Below are 17,185 nucleotides of genomic sequence, written 5' to 3'. Positions count from 1 at the left end.
ATTTTACCCTTTCTCTGACTCCTGGATGCTGCAAAGGTGGAACTGTGGGGCTCCTCACTACACTTCTGTACATCCTCTTCCCTGTCTCCGTTGGTAGGCTCTGCCCTCCCCTTTTACTATCTCCACTCCCTTGTCCGGTTTTTGAAGTGCAGCATTAGTGTTTAAGCTGACTCAGTTCTTGGTTTCACTGATGTCCATCGGATTCTGAATAGCAATATTGAAACTGACCTGGTGTGTTTTTGTCACACTTCCTTGTTTCTTAGAAAAAATTTACAGTAACAGAAGCATCACTGCAGTGGCTCACATTTGGAAGGTTATATTTACTTCTATATAAGGGCTAGAAACTTACTTTAAAAGCTTAGCTTCTTCAGAAATTAATGCCTTGGACCAGGGTTTTCCGATTTTACCCTCTTAGTGTGGACTACATTTTAATACTGTCATGTGGACTATCTCCTTCACCTTGCATGATTCTGTAGCATCTCTGTGGAAACTACAGTTGTTAAAGTATTGTGTTTAGCTGATTTAATGCATTTAAGAGCTGGTCACAGGATTCTGGCTCTTCATTCCAGCTAACTTCCAGTTGATTACCAGCACAATTCTCTACTGGCCAGTTCAGGAGCTTCTGCCATAGCCCATTCACCCACCCACTTGCTATGGGAAGGCTTCTGCTTGCCTCTGGACAATGGATGTCGCTTTCCATAAGGAGTTGAATGTTTCTGGGACACTGGTAAACAAAACTCTCTAATCATTAATGTGTTAGGGACAGCACCCGCTGCACATCTTCTACAGGATTTATGTAGTCTGTTAGTGGTCATTGTCCTAAGAACAGAACATAGTGTCCAGGTATATTAAGCTACTTGAGATATGAATACTGTCCGTTTCATGTAACTAAATAAAAAACTTATGTAATGCACCTTAATATATTGTTTTTGTTAATTGCACCATATTCAGAAAGTGCAGTATGCAATGAGTGACTCAGAGGCATGTAACAGAGGATACTTACAGTTTAGAGGAAGACGGTTATCTAACTTGATGCTAAAAATATATATAGGGAGCAGATTGAGGGAAGTCTTCTGGAATTGAAGGTTCTCCAAGTTCATTCAAGAAAGACCATAGGTCTCTCTCCCCTCCTTCCTCCCCCCCCCCCAACCTAACATGGGAATCTGTGTACTGCATGTGTTTTGATCCTTTGTTATGCTGTTTATGGGCTGCAACAGGACTGAGTGGTTTTATGTGGTTTCGAAGACCACTGCCAATCCTGCTCATTGCAGTATTGTGAAAATTAAAATTCTTAATTTAAACCTCAAACTATTACCTTATGTAAAAACTGAATTTCACTTAAGTAATTGGTTACATGCTTTGTTAACTACTTTCTAATAACATTCATAGTTGTGTTGCTACGTTCCATGTTGCAGTGCATTTCAGTTCTGAAGTGACTCCTTGTGCTTGGGTATCTGTGGAATAATCCCAACTGTAAGATTTGTTTTATGGGAACTATTTCAACTGGATTCAGAGAGTAAACAAAAGTCCCACTGTCTGATTATTGGATAAAATGATGGCTGCTGGTAGGTGGCTCTAAAATGCCAACTATATTTAAATTTTACAGTCCCACATCTCTACATGGGGTAAAGTGCTTCACTTTGTGAATTTCTAGGTTGGCTTTCTGTGCAAAATACAGCTCTCTTCAGAACTAAATGCTGTCTAGAACTGAATATAGAAATATTGGCTATATTAAAAGTCTAGAGATAAACTAGTCTACAAGATGTCTTTGTTACAATCACATGTTCTCATGCCTCCCCTTCATTGAAAGAAGGAAGCAGGCTGAATGAAAACCCTAATATGCAGAAGCCTTGCACACCTAAAAGTTGGGTTTCCTGCCTGCTGGATGTGTTGGGAATATGCTGAGTGGCATCTGACTCAGCAACATTGAGATGCCAGTCAGAGGGGAGAGTGGTAGAGGAATAAAGAACTGAACTGACTTGGGTGGGGAGAGGAGAATGAGCTAGCTGCTAGTCAGAGGGGCCTACTTGGTGTAAGCCACACATGTAATGCCTCGGGAGAAGGAGAGAGAGGATGAGAAATGCACTGCTGAACATGTCTTGAGTCAGAGCCTTGGTTGGAATGTACTGGGGCTTGTCTACGTTGGAAAAACTGGGCTCATGTAATTGGATTTTAAACCTCTCTAAATCATTGCAAACACCTAAAGAAGATGCACTTCAACAGTCTTAACCTTCTTATATCAATTTAGCTTGTATTGGTAAGGTACTGAATTAAGCAGAACTTAAAAGTGTGTCTGAGTTTGCACCACTGTCAGTTGATTCAAAATCAATTTAGTTACACTGGTGCAGTATTTCTAGAGAAGTGCATAGTACTTTGATCAGAGGTCTTTGGGGAGGAGAGCAATTGCTCTGGGCTCTTTAGTAGTTCAAACACCATCTTTTGACAGGCTAGTATCAGGTTTCCAAATGAGACAGTTGCCTGTGCATTAACATAAACTTCAGTTTGATTATTATTTCAGCAAAACGTGATTTAATATTTTGAATAGGGAGATGACCTTTCTCTAACATTTAGTCTTGTAACTGCAAAATAGGGTGGTGCTGCCTAGCACCAAAGCTTAATTTGCAAATTAGTCTTTAATGATTTTAAAATTTTAAAAAACATTTTAAAAAACAAACTAAAAATGATATGCACACAGCATTGTTTGGGTTTTTATTGAAATGTGTGGAACACCTCAAAATACCCAGTTGGGGTTCTTTAAAAAAAAAAAAAAAAAAAACTACTTGACTCAACCAAGAACACTGAGTGTTCTGAGTCATATAAGTGTAAAACACACATGTGGTAAGAGAAATTTAGAAATTTAGAAATTCCAGAATTCATGGAAAGCTCCATGTTCATGAGCCTCAGGTCAGAAAGATGAAAAGTTGTGTATTAATTGTAGTAAGCCCGAGAAGCTTTCTGATACAGGCAACCCTACTATACTTATTATAGCAGTCCTAAAGGTATGTCTACAGAGTCTGTGGCAGTGAGCCTCCCAGCCCAGGTTCACAGACTTAGGCTAGCTGGGTTTGCGCTAGTTCTGTAAAAACGTCTGTGTAGACAGCGCTTTGAGGTTGCAACTTGGGCTCTGATGCCTAAGGAGGGAGTAGGGTTTCAGAGCCTGAGATGAAAACTCAAAGGACTTTCCACACAGCTATTTTTTAGAGCACTAGTGCAAGCCTGGCTACCCTGAGTTTATCAGCCTGGGCTGGGTGGCTCGTTGCCGTGGGCTTTGTAAACATACGAGTCCAAGTCATAGATGAGGACTGTGTTGTGCTATATGCTTACAAACAACAACAAAATACTCCATGCTCCAAAGAGCTTACTATCTGTAAATATAAAACAAGGAACAGATGGATCCAGACAGATGAGGGAGTACATAAGAACAGCCACACTGGGTCAAACCAAAGGTCCATCCAGCCCAGCATCCTGTTCCCCAACAGTGGCCAATGCCAGGCACCACAGAGGGAATGAACAGAACAAGCAAACATCAAGTGATTCATCCTGTCACCCGTTTCCAGCCTCTGGCAAACAGAGGCTAGGGACACCATCCCTGCCCGGCCTGGCTAATAGCCATTGATAGACTTATCCTCCATAAACTTATCTAGTTCTTTTTTGAATCCTGTTATAGTTTTGGCCTTCACGGCATCCTCTGGCAAGGAGTTCCACAGGTTAACTGTGCATTGTGTGGAAAAAATACTTCCTTTAGTTTTAAACCTGCTGCCTATTAATTTCTTTTGGTGACCCTTGGTTCTTGTATTAGGAGAAGGAGTAAATAACACTTATTTACTTTCTCCACACCTGTCATGATTTTATAGACCTCTATCATATTCTCCCTTAGTTGTCTCTTTTCCAACCTGAAAAGTCCCAGTTTTTTTAATCTCCCCTCATATGGAAGCCATTCCATACCCCAAATTGTTTTTGTTGCCCTTTTCTGAACCTTTTCCAATTCCAGTATATAAAGAAAGTGACAGAGTTTTGGCTAGTATGATGTGCAGTGGTCTCAGGTCATCAACTGCCTGATGGTTGTCAAGTGTAAAACATTTAGAACTGATTTTTTTTTAACGTGCAGATTAGAGGACTGTTCATGTGAAATGCATAGAAATAGCAAATATCACTGTCAAAGTTCCTATTGCTTAATTGCTCCACTAAGTAGAACATGAAATCCATATATTTTTCCACCTTAACATGATTTGGTCACTAAACATGACTTTGATTTGAGAGATTTTTGAAATGCTCCAATTTACAGGTCGAAAATGACAATCTTTGATCAAATGATATTACCATTCACAAAGTGAGACTTTATGGAAGCAATTTCAGAACCTCTTAGGTAAATGGCACAAATGTATACAGATAGCTACATTTTATTGTGCTTGCAGAAGATTCCACTGACTGGGCTGCAGCTGATCAAGAGTCACTGTACATGAGGTTTGTGTAGGAAGAGAAACCTAGTACTCAACATCCATAATACACATGGAAGCTGGGAAACTTGGTATTGTGTGGAATAAGAACAACTTTAGGGGTTGTAAGGATTAAGGGAAAAGAACCTAATTCAGAACTGGCCTGAATTCAGTTGGTCCAGCTTACTGATGTGTTTGAGGCAATGGTAAACTATATCGTAGCTAGTACTTGTGGCACCTTAGAGACTAACCAATTTATTTGAGCATGAGCTGTAGCTCACGAAAGCTCATGCTCAAATAAATTGGTTAGTCTCAAAGGTGCCACAAGTACTCCTTTTCTTTTTGCGAATACAGACTAACACAGCTGTTACTCTGAAATATATTGTAGCTATCCACTACGTATGTTGGGTTGCTAGTCTGGCCAGACTACTGAGGGTGATAATAGCAAAAAGTTACTTGACTGTCAGCAATTTAAAACATATGTACTGTAGAAATTGAGCTTAGGGGCTGATGCTGCCTCAGTTAGGGATGGTCTTAAGGCAAACAAACTTGAGCGCACATCATTTCATGATCTTCACTGCTGTTAGGGCTGAAGTTTGTTTCCCTCTTCAAGGAGAGGATCTCTTGTTAGAGGCATTGCACAATCTAAAAAAAAGGGCTATGTTGGAACTCGGAGCAATGAAAGCCTATCTTGGCCCTTATGTCTAAATCCTTACTAGGTATGACACCCTTGAACAGGTACACGTTTTTGAGTTTAAAGGCAAAGGTACAATGTTTGAACCTTTTGATGTTTGAAGCTGCTGCTGAACATAAGGATGCCAGATTCACCAGGCCAAAGTGACCACTATTTCCACAGAATCTGTGTTGCCATCATGGCTTAGTGACTAAAAAATATTGGCCAATTATGGTAATGCAGAAACTGACAGTCTGCTGGACTACTTTAAACAGATGTTGAGTGCCCTATATCAGTGACTGTCTTTACAATTAAATACTGTATTATCCACAACAAATTACTGGACATGCATGTTTAACAAAGCTGTTAACCACTATGCCATCTGCTTTTCAGAATGAATTGGTTTTGGTGGAAATATTGGTGTACTTGTCCTATATCAGTGGTTTTCAACCTGTGGTCCACAGACCCCTGGGGGTCCATGGACTGTGTCTAAGATTTCCAAACGGGTCCGCACTTCCATTCAAAATTTTTTAGGGGTTCTCAAATGAAAACAGGTTGAAAACCACTGTCCTTGAGCACTGCAGTGATAGAATGTGGGTCTTCCACAGGGAAATCAATCCAGATGAGCCTGCACACACATGTGCAGCAAAATATATGCTAGGGCTTAATAAAGATAAGTATGAGTGGTCCAAGTACAGTGGTCCAACCCTGTCAAACAATTATTACTGGCTTGGAAAAGGGACCAGAAACAAAATGTCTTAGTGGAATCATCCCTGTGACCGTTTAACAGCAGGCAGCCCTAGGGGAAGATTAAACCTGTGTTACTGTATGATCTGATCTAGATTTCAAACCAGGTGGACATTATAATGATATTTAGATATTGGATTTCTTAAAAACTTGAATTTTAAACTACATAATCTAATTTCTGTCCCTCTTGTTGGTGCTGAGAGGCATTTTAACTTTAATTAAAAAGTGATGATGAAATTAAATGTGAAAAGCAAGTAAATTGACACAAACACAAGAAAGTAAAAATTAGAAACTCTGCCAATGTAGTTCAAACCAAGAAGAATGCAGTAAAATTCCTTTAGGTGAATTCACAACACTATTTCACTTCAATTGAGAGAATAATACAGCCTGAATACTGGGGCAAGCACATTTCCATGTTGAGCAAGACCTGAAGTCTTAGCTGCTTGTGGACAAGTGGTCAATCTTTTGTTCCTAGCCTGTAAAGTTTATTAATGGAGGTCTTGATACTGTCCATGGGACGCAGTGAATCAATTCCTTGAGAATACATAATCTCAACATGTTTATTTCAAATTATGTGCGTTATGTATGGTGTGTGCTGTTATCTAGCTGTGCATAATGGCTTATTCTCTAAGCTTACATAAAAATTTACGTGGTGGCCAACTTTTGCTTTGATTAACGAAGGAGAGAAGATTAATTCTGTGTACATAACTTTTCTTTTATCACATAGCTATCTTAAAATAGTTCTGCTGAATGCTAGGTCTGTAAACAGTGATCATGTCACCTCTGATTCAGCAGTTGGCCATCTGACACCTCTATTTTGGCTAGCAAGATGCCTTGAGGCCATTCTATTAATTCTTCAACTTTATATAGAGATCTCTATTCAGGGGCATTGTGCTGACTATCTTGTGGCTTTCATTTTGCCTGTTTCAGTTGCTAGTGAATATTGCCTGGTACTGGGGGATACTGAGATGCCTACTTGATTCTCAGTGAAGCTTGCTAACCTTACAGTGTCCATCCCTTTAACTCTGACACTTGTGCAATGGTTGTATTGTGATCAAGTTGTTAATGTAGACCATATTACAGCAATCTGTTCTTCCAGAATGAAGACTGGGGGAGAAGCAAATTGCCTAATTTTAGGGTAGGAATTATGTGAACTTTTCAACTACCAATATGATTTACTTTAAAAGTTAACTAGATTGGTAGCAGAAAAGAAATAGTAAATAAACCTCCTTCTCTTGTCATTCACTGAACAAATTAAAATAAAGCTGGATGTTTGAAAGGCCCCTTCCTGCTCACCAGTAGGGAATTTTGCTATCAGTCAGCAACAATAAAGTAAAATTTGAAAAGGCATGATCACTTTTACTGCAGCAAACCACAACCTTCTGATTAGCAGTGTCACTGACCAGATTGTTGTGTAAATCACTGCTGCTTGAATGCTATGAGCCATAGAAGCAAAATGCCTTGATTTGTTACAGGGATGGGGTAATTGGGAGAGGTGATCTCTTCACCCTTCCAGTGAGTAGAGGATTAAGTATCTGTTTTGTTTCAAAAAGTTAAGGGTAATCGGAAGACCAATGAGCAGGAATGGTCGGCAGGGGGAGAGAATGGGAAGTTCCCTTCACGTCTTATCAACTAGGACAGAGTGTGGTGCCTCTGTTTTGTATTCAGGAAAAGCAAAAGTGAAGCTTCATCCCCTAATGATTTCTGTAGTGATAGGTTAAGTTGGGGAAGGACAAGTTCCAATAGTGTGTCATTTGGGAGGCAAGGGTCAACACCAGTGAGGTCATCTCAAACAGGCCTAAAGAGTGACTCGATGAGGATATCATTGCCACTTCGCTAAAACCAGGAAATGAAACAGGCATGTTGGGATGCTCACCAAAGAACAGTAGCCAGTTTCTGTTTGGAGCCTTTATTTTTATCAGCCTTTGTTAGTAGATGTGTGGGGAAACTTCTTTTGTTTCTGGTATTGGCATTTTTCTCCTGGTTCAGTATTCATTTGTGAATGCTGTGTGGTAAACCAGTTATCTGGGAGCAGTTTCAGCACCATAGACTGTTACCACAGTGTTCCCATCCATTTCCTCCTTGAACTCCTGAGGAGGCTGACATCCGAAATCCTCAAGATAGATTTATATAAGAAGCCCTTCTCTTTAAGGATCCAAAATAAGGAAAATAGAGTTGCAGAAAAAAGTAATTAGCATAGTATTTGAAGTTAAACATTGGCTCTCATTTTGAAATATTTGTAGTATGTACAATTTGTTCTTGAACACATACAAAATTAAATATTGGGGCCTCAACTGATGAACAAGCCTGGGATTCCTCCTTCCCTGCTACCACCAAAAAATCTGGCCATGTCCAAAAGTGAAATAATAAAATCACTGAAATGTAGGCCTGGAAGGGACCTAGATTGGTCAACTAGCCCATCCCCCTGCACTGAGGCAGGGCTGTTTATTATTTAGGCCATCTTTGATAGGTGTTTAGACTCATCTAAGAACAGGTTAGACAATGACAGAGATTTCACAGGCTCCTTCTAGGTAACTTGTTGCAATGCTTAGCTGCCCTTACTGTTAAGAAGTGTTTCCTAATGTCTAACCTAAATCTCCATTGCTGTAAATTAAGCCCCTTATTACTTGTGCTGTCCTCCGTGGTAAAGAGAATAATTTATCACCCTCCTCTTTATAACAAACTTATATTTACTTAGATTGTTTATCATGTCCCCCTCTGTCTTCTCTTCTTCAGACAAAGCAAATCCAATTTTTCCAGACTTTCTCGTAGGTCATGTTTTCTAGACCTGTTCAATTTTGTTACTCTTCTCTGGACTTTCTCCAATTTGTCCATGTTTCCTGTAGAGTAGGGCCCATAACTGGACACATTACTCTAATTGAAGCCTTATCAGTGCTGAGTAGAGCGGAAGAATTATTTCTCATGTCTTGCTTACAACATTCCTAATACATCCCAGAATGGTGTTTACATATTTTTGCAACGGTATTACATTGTTGACTCATTTAATTGGTGATCCACTGTAACCCCCCAGATCCTTTTCTGCAGTACTCTTTCCTAGGCAGTCATTTCCCCATTTGAGCAATTAATTATTCCTTCGTAAGTGTAGTACTTTGCAGTTTTCTTTATTGAATTTCATCCTATTTCAAACCATTTCTCCAGTTTGTCAAGATAATTAGGATTTCTGATGCTGTCCTCCAAAGTGCTTGCAACCCCTCCCGGCTTGATCTCACCCACAAATTTTATAAGTGTACACTCTGTCATTATCCAAATCATTTATGAAGATATTAAATAGAACCAGTCTCAGGACAGATCCTTGTGGCACCCCACTCAATACTACTGAGTGTGGTTTTCTAACCAGTTGTGTCACCCACCTTATAGTATGTTTGTCTAAGTTATATCTCTAGTTTGCTTATGAAAAGGTCATGTGAAATATCAAAAGCCTTACCGAAGTTGAGATACCTGATATCTGTTGCTTCCCCCTAACCATGAGGCTTGTTACCCTGTCAAAGAAAGATTGTATTAGGTTGGTTTGACATAATTTGTTCTTGACAATCCATGTTGAGTGTTATGTATCACCTTATTTTCTTCTAGATGGTTTAAATTGTTTGCTCCATTATCTTTTAGGGTACTGAGGTTAAGCTCACCGTTTACAATTCCCTCAGTTGTCCTTATTCCCTTTTTATAGATAGGTACTGCATTTTGTCATTTTACAGTCCTCTGGGATCTCTCCCATCCTTCATGAGTTCTCAGAGATAATCTCTAATGGTTCAGAGACTCTTCATCCATGAATACTTAAGGAACTGCCTGTATTTCATCAGGCCCTGCCAAATTGAAGACCTCTAACTTATCTAAGTTAATTTTTAACTTGTTCTTGTCCTGTTTTAGCCTCAGTTCCTACCTCATTTACACTGATATTCACTGTTAGTTATCCAATCTCTTCACTTTTTTTGGTGAAAACGGAAACAAAAAGGGCATCTGACACTTCAGCTATTGCTGCATTTTCTGGTATTGTCTTTCTCTCCTTATTGAGTAATGGGACTACCCTGTCCTTGTTTTCTTCTTGCTTCTCATATATTTGTAAAATGTTTTCTTGTAACTCTTTATGTCCCTAGCTAGTTTAATCTTGTTTTGTGACTTGGCCTTTCTAATTTTGTCTCTACATGCTTGTGGTGTTTTTTGTTTATATTCATCTTTTGTATTTTGACCTAGTTTCCACTTTTTGTGCGACTCTTCTGAGTTGCAGGAGGTTGAAGTTGTATTGGTTAAGCCAGGTTGGCCTCTTATCATACAGCCTTTCCTGCACATTGGGATAGTTTGCTCTTTAAAAAACTGCCAACTCTCCCTGACGTTTTTTCCCCCATAGACTTGCTCCCTATGGGATCTTACCTACCGGTTCATTGAGTTTGCTAAAGTCTGCCTTCTTGAAGTATATTATCTTTCTTTATTCTGCTGTTTTCCCTCCTACTATTATTTAGAATCATCAACTCATCATTTCATGATCACTTTCACCCAAGCTGCCTTCCACCTTCAAATTCTCTACCAGTTCTTCCCTATTTGTTAGAATCAAATCTAGAACGTCTTCTCCCCTAGTTACATATGCACATAAATGAGCACTTATGTCCATAAGCTTGAAAGAGAATTGATAGTCACAGTGGAGTGAAAATGGAGATTTCCAGTGGAATGGTCCTTTGAGTCCAGGGATGGGCAAACTTTTTGGCCCGAGGGCCACATCGGGGTGCAAAACTATATGGAGGACAGGGAAGGGAAGGCTGTGCCCCCAAAACAGCCTGGCTCCCGCCCCCTCCCACTTCCCGTCCCCTGACTACCCCGCTCAGAACCTCCGTCCCCTGACTGCCCCCCGGCCCCTCTGCACCCCCCTCCCCCCCGACAGGTCCTCCGGGACTCCCATGCCCTATCCAACCCCCCCTTCCCGACCCCTGACTGCCCCAGAACCTCTGCCTCCTCCAACCCTCCCTGTCCCCTCACTGCCCCCTGGGACACCTCCACCCCTAACCGCCCCCTGTCCCCTGACTACCGCCCGGTGCCCTCTACCCAACCCTTCCGCTGCCCCCACCTTACCATGCTGCTCAGAGCGGCAGGAGCTTGCAGCCTTGCTGCCCGTGCGGTGGCATGGCTGCAGGGAAGGGGGGACAGTGGGGGAGGGGCCAGGGGCTAGCCTCCCTGGCAGGAGTTCAGGGGCTGGGCAGGACAGTCCCGCTCATATTTGAGTCTATGCAGAACTGGAGTTTCAAAACATATTAGGGCTTTGTAAAAATCTCCTAGTTTGTTTGCATGCATTTCAGCAGATCTTTTCTGCAGGTTCAGTCCATAGACTTTGTGACCTGTTTCATTTCAAGTTACTGGTATGTTAAAGCATTCAGTGAAACATAAACAGAAACTCACCTGCACTTCCCCTTCTAGAGGCCCCTGGTTGCCAGATGTGTTCTGGAAGGCTAGTATTTTATTAATTTATCCTCAGCCTCATTTTGATGGAGTTATTGGCTAGTCTGCTTCCTAAGTTTAAAAAAGAACTAGATAAATTCATGGAGGATAGGTCCATCAATGGCTATTAGCCAGGATGGGCAGGGATTGTATCCCTAGCCTCTATTTGCCAGAAGCTGGGAATGAGCGACAGGGGATGGATCACTTGATGATTATCTGTTCGGTTCATTCCCTCTGGGACACCTGGCATTGGCCACTGTTGGATACTGGGCTAGATGGACCTTTGGTCTGACCAAGTATGGCCGTTTGCTGCTCCCACTGGAGCCTTAGAACATGACAAGCACACTATCTCTTCTCTATTCCCTCCTCCCAAAAGTCCCTAATATTCTGGGGATTTAGCCCCTTTTCTGCATAAGAATGTTTAGAATCAGTTCACTCATGCAGCCGCAGAACAAGAGCACTGCCCCCTTCTGGCAAATGTAAGGTATTGGGGTGTGGAGAAACAAGCCTACCTCTTGCCAGTGCCCTTTAGGAAACAACTAGATCGGGTAACAAGCTGTCATCTCTGTAAAGAGCTGAGGGGAGTTAGTGAGGTGGTTGCCCCTTGAAAACCTTAAATACGGAAGATAGCACACCACTGCTGCACCTCTTCCCCAATCCCAAGTGGAATAGGAGGAAAGGAGTGGCAGGGTCTGTATTCCAACTAAATCCGAAATTGGGCAAAGCCTTCCACCCAAGTAGAGAAATACCTGGAAGTCACTAAACTCTTCGTTGAAGTTTTGGCAGTTTTTGTCCCAAAATGCTAGACTAGCCTTTGTTTTGGGTTTGGTTACAAAAGGTTTGAGAGACTGTCAGCTAGTTTCAAAACAATCAAGTTATCTTAACATAAACAAATAAATAAATCCAAATTTCAATAGAACATCCTTTCAGTAGCATGCCCTGAATTTTTTTCTTCCAACATTAAGTTTTTTTCTGCTTGGCTATTATAAGAGTTTTTTTAGGGCTGTCAATCACATTTAACTCAAGTGATTAAGAAAAAAATAATCACAATTAATTGCAGTTTTAATTGCACTGTTAAATAATAGAATACCAATTGAAATTTATTAAATGTTTTTCTGTATTTTCATATATCTTGTAGTCTGTATTGTAATTGAAAATGAAGTGTCTAATTTTATTATAAATATTTGTACTAAAAATGATAGATAAAAGAAATATTTTTCAGTTCACCTCATTCAAATACTGTAGTGCAATCTCTTTACATTTGTAAGTTGCATTTTCAGGACAGATTTTTTTTTTGTTACATTGTTTTCTTTTTGACTGCAGTGATATAAAACTTCAAAGCCTACAAGTTCACTTAGTCCTACTTCTTGTTCAGCCAATCGCTAAGACAAACCAGTTTGTTCACATTTGGGGGAGATAATGCTGCCTGCTTCTTATTTACGTCACCAGAAAGTGAGAACAGCCATTTGCATGGCCCTTTCGTTGCAAGGTACTTACATGCCAGATATGCTAAACATTTGTATGCCCCGTCATGCTTTGGCCACCATTCCAGAGGACATGCTTCCATGCTGATGACACTTCAAAAAAAAAAAAAAAAAAAGCTTTAATTAAATTTGTGACTGAACTACTTGGGGGAGAATTGTATGTCCCCTGCTGTTTTACCTGCATTTTGTCATATATTTCATGTTATAGCAGTCTTGGATGATAACCCAGCACATGTTCTTCATTTTAAGAACACTTTCACTGCAGATTTCACAAAACGCGAAGAAGGTATCAATGTGGGATTTCTAATGATTGCTACCACACTCAACCCAAGGTTTAAGAATCTGAAGTGCCTTCCAAAATCTGAGAGGGACAAGGTGTGGAGCTTTCTTTCAGAAGTCTTAAAAGAGCAACACTCCAATGTGGAAACTACAGAACCTGAACCACCAAAAAAGAAAATCAACCTTCTGCTGGTGACATCTCACGCAGATAATGAAAATGAATATGCGCTGGTCCATGCTGCTTTGGATTGTTATCGAGCAGAACCTGTCATCAGCATTGACGCATGTCCTCTGGAATGGTGGTTAAAGCATGAAGGGACATGCGAATCTTTAGCGCATCTGGCACATAAATATTTTGCAGTGCCGGCTACAACAGTGTCATGAGAACGCCTGTTCTCATTTTGTGGTGACATTGTAAATAAGAAGCGGGCAGCATTGTCTCCTGCAAATGTAAACAAACTTGTTTGAGTGATTGGCTGAACAAGAAGTAGGACTGAGTGGACTTGCAGGCTCTACAATTTTACATTGTTTTATTTTTGAATGCAGTTTTTGTACATAATTCTACATTAAGTTCAACTTTCATGATAGAGATTGCGCTACAGTATTTGTATTAGGTGAATTGAAAAATACTATTTTGTTTTTACATAATGTGATCAAAAATAAATATAAAGTGAACACTGTACACTTTGTATTCTGTGTTGTAATTAAAATCAATATATTTGAAAATGGAGAAAACACCCAAAAATATTTAAATAAATGGTATTCTATTGTTTAACAGTGCAATTAATCGCAATGAATTTTTTTAAATTGCTTGACAACCTGGGTGTGGGTATGTTGTGAGGTGTTTTTTTGTTTTGTTAAAAAAATGGACTCTCCGGGCTTGACAGAATTTTCTTTATAATTTTGATAAGATTGGTTTGTTTAAGCATTTTTTATTTTAGCTATTTAAATTTTCATAATTGCAGGAAATAGGGGCAGTCAGACAATTTTATGGCATGTTGAGATTCAAAAAGTTAAAGCTTTATCATTTAAACACAAATTGTCAACATCTGGTGTCAAAATGTGTAAAGTAAATATCCTTATGCCCTTAAACTCTCAAGTTGTCAAGCAGCATTTTTCTTACGTTGTCCGTGTGTAAATTTTGATTATTATAAATGAAAATAATTTTTGTCAGTTTGTGTATATGGAGAAATCAACTTTTACCATCATTTTACCAATAAAAATCTAATCCTTCCAAGCCTAACTTTACAATGGAACAGTGAAGCTGACTAGACACAGCTGTCAAGGGAACCAAGTAAACAAACTGAAAAATGGAGAAATTTTTTCCCTTTTCTAGTTGTTTGGATCTTGGGTGTTCAGCTATGGTAGGCACACAGTTTTCAGGTAAGTGTAACTTTCAGATTGAAGGTGTCCCTGGCAAGCAGCCTATTAATTAGTTTCCTATTTCGCCTATTTACTTTTCTCATGTAGACATCCAACAATCTGGAGGACTGTACTAGGTAGTGTCCAGCTGTGCTGCATCTTTGTTGCAAACTTTGGTGGAATTTCTTTAAATAACCTTTTCCAGAATAAATAAAAATGTTGCTTTTCTCTTAGTTTCAAAACCACAGAACACAGCTGCTCTTTACCCTTGGCTGGAATATAAAACAGGCCTATGGCAGGCTATGCAGAAATCTACTGACTTTATTGCCAGCAGCTGCTGAACTCTTAGTGCTAACTTAAACAGCTCATAAATGTTAATCACTTTGCAGTTTTGCTAGAGAGCCTGTCTGCATGTCTGAGGCACTGGCTAATAAGTGGTATGTTTTTCATGAACTGGTGACTTTTTCTAGCAGAAGGTCCAAATATCAACTTCAGTTGTCAGTAGAATTATTAAATATGTTGGCATCCTTTCGAAATTGTGTAACATTAAAAAAAAAATTACTTTCATTAGCATTGGCATTGCTTGATTCAGACATATTTCAATAGCCTTAGATTTGCTGAACATGCAATGGAATGAGTAGACTGTTCAACTGAATACATTGCTTGCTTACTGGCCTGTTTTTAGACATCTGACTAAATGTAATCTGAAGAAACTCCATACAATTCTCCCTGCACTTCCTAGATAGAAACTATTTCCACCACTTACTCAGTTTAGGTAGTCTACTTCCAGCAAAACTGATCGTTAAATACAAATGCAATAACTGTATTTAATTTTAGCAAATTTAATGTCAGGAAATGTAAACTTCAAGGTTTTAACTGAAAGTGTTAACTTGATATTGCATGCATTTGCTTAGTATACCCTTCAACAGCAATGTATTAAGGTGTCCTTTTTAACAAGAGAAACAACATAATACAGATGCCTAAAATAAGGGCAAATTCCAAGGCATGGGGATTCTTCTGTTTATTTTTAATTGTTTTGTACAGAATGTACTACAGAAAGGCGCTGAATCTGGCTTGGGCCTTTGGGTGCTACTGTAATACTGCCACTAATAAAAGAATTGTGTTGTAGCAATCCTAACTCTTACATTTGATTTTTAACTATATATCCTAAATTTCATTAGTAAGTTTTTTGCTTTTTACCTTCCTAGGGAATCAAGTAGGAAGGAAAGGGGGGGAAACTGGGAACAGCAGAAATATTATTGGTGCATGCCAACTAGAAACATAGTACCTTTGATACATCTGCTCCTTTTAACCTCATCATTATGTGAGCACTAAAGGTAGTGGGCACTTAAATACACACTGTTACTTCTTTTACCAGGACTGCACCTGACTTCATGTACTTGAGGACCAATGTTCCATCTAATTTTTTCCATCCCTGTGCGGAATAAATTTTATGTGCACAGAGGTATGTGCGGATGTGTGCCACCAGTAGAAACAAAAAATCTAGATATAATGTATACTTTTTAAAAGTTACCATAGGGATAATTACTCCAGCCAGGACAGGTTAGGCATTTTAAAACTCACTATTCAAAGAATTACATTTAAGTGTAAGAGAAATAAAAGTATGAAATGCATAGACCAGTCAAAACACTAAAATAATACACTTTGAAAGAATAAAATTATGGAGAATATATGTACATTGCAGGAAGTACCCAGAAGTAACAATAATAATACAAGTATGTGTTGGGAGGTGAGTGTGAAAGAGACTGTGACCCAGAGACAGTGTGTGTGCTGGCTGCTGGGAAAGTTTGAGAGATGCCGAGTGCTGTCTCTTTAAGGCACTCACGGAAAGCTCTCCTGCTCTGTCCTGAGCCCTGCATCCCCTCCCCCGCTCTGCGGAGATGGGGTACATGGGCAAGGGGTGTGTGTGAGTGACTGACTGCTGGGGAAGTCTTAAAAACCATGCACTGTCTCTTTTTTTAAGAAAGGCACTTACTGTTCAGACCTCAGACCGCAGCAGCTCAGAGTCCTGAGCCAGCTCTGTGGAGCTCCCCTGTTCTGTGGAGATGGTGGGCAGGGGGAGGGGGGACAGCCTGACATCAGCAGCCACCCATCCCCCTGCTCTGCACAGGCAGCAGGAGGGTCCTGGGAGCAGCTGTGGGATGGAGCAGTGTGGCTGCAAAGCAGCAGGGGGAGGGGCACTGCTGGATGTGTGCACTCTGCTAATCAACTGGGCTGCACTTGAATGTCTGCTGGGTAGCCACCCAACCATGCAGCTTACAGGGAACACAGTTGAAGACCCTCATTTTCACCAGACTAACCAGGGATTGGTATCAAAACTCTCCTTGCCTCCTTTCCCATCTAGGGAGGGGGAGGACCTGACAGACCTGCTTGTCAGACAGGTGATCTGGGAGCGGACTATGGATTTGCTCTGTCATGTATTTTAAGTTTCCTCTATATTCTTCATACAGGCAGTAGGTCCTTCCAGTTCTCTTACGGTGGCCAGCCACACTTCTCTTAGATGGTGCTAAAGATCCCTGCAATGACAGGAAAATGATTAAATGAGATAAATGTGACCTGCACCCATGTGCTGCAGAGGAAGGCCAGCCCTGCCCCCATCCCCTAAAATCACTGCTAATCCGATCTGGGGGAAAATTCCTACATGACCCACATAATGTGATCATTTAGACCCTGAGTATGTGAGCAAGAACTAGCCAGCCAAGCACCTGAGAGAGAGTGAGGTGGTACTGAGCAGAGCAGAG

At 40.3% G+C, this 17,185-nt stretch overlaps 1 protein-coding gene across 9 annotated transcripts in view; it reads left to right on the top strand.

Annotated features, from left to right (window-relative positions):
- The window catches only part of CNOT4 (CCR4-NOT transcription complex subunit 4), a 121,366-nt gene that overhangs the window by 38,348 nt on the left and 65,833 nt on the right, over nt 1–17,185 (top strand). The window contains exon 2 of one of the 9 annotated variants that reach the window (XM_048835429.2): nt 15,802–15,888. The exons of the other annotated variants lie outside the window; for them this stretch is intronic. The gene's annotated coding sequence lies outside the window, so the exon portion shown is untranslated. The remainder of the gene's footprint in view (nt 1–15,801; nt 15,889–17,185) is intronic. 9 annotated transcript variants of the gene reach the window in all.

The sequence above is a fragment of the Caretta caretta genome, chromosome 1 (genome assembly GCF_965140235.1).
Source record: "Caretta caretta isolate rCarCar2 chromosome 1, rCarCar1.hap1, whole genome shotgun sequence".
Classification (NCBI taxonomy): Eukaryota; Metazoa; Chordata; order Testudines; family Cheloniidae; genus Caretta; species Caretta caretta.
The sequence above is the reverse complement of the archived record's forward strand: the minus strand, read 5'-3'. Positions and strand labels throughout refer to the sequence as shown.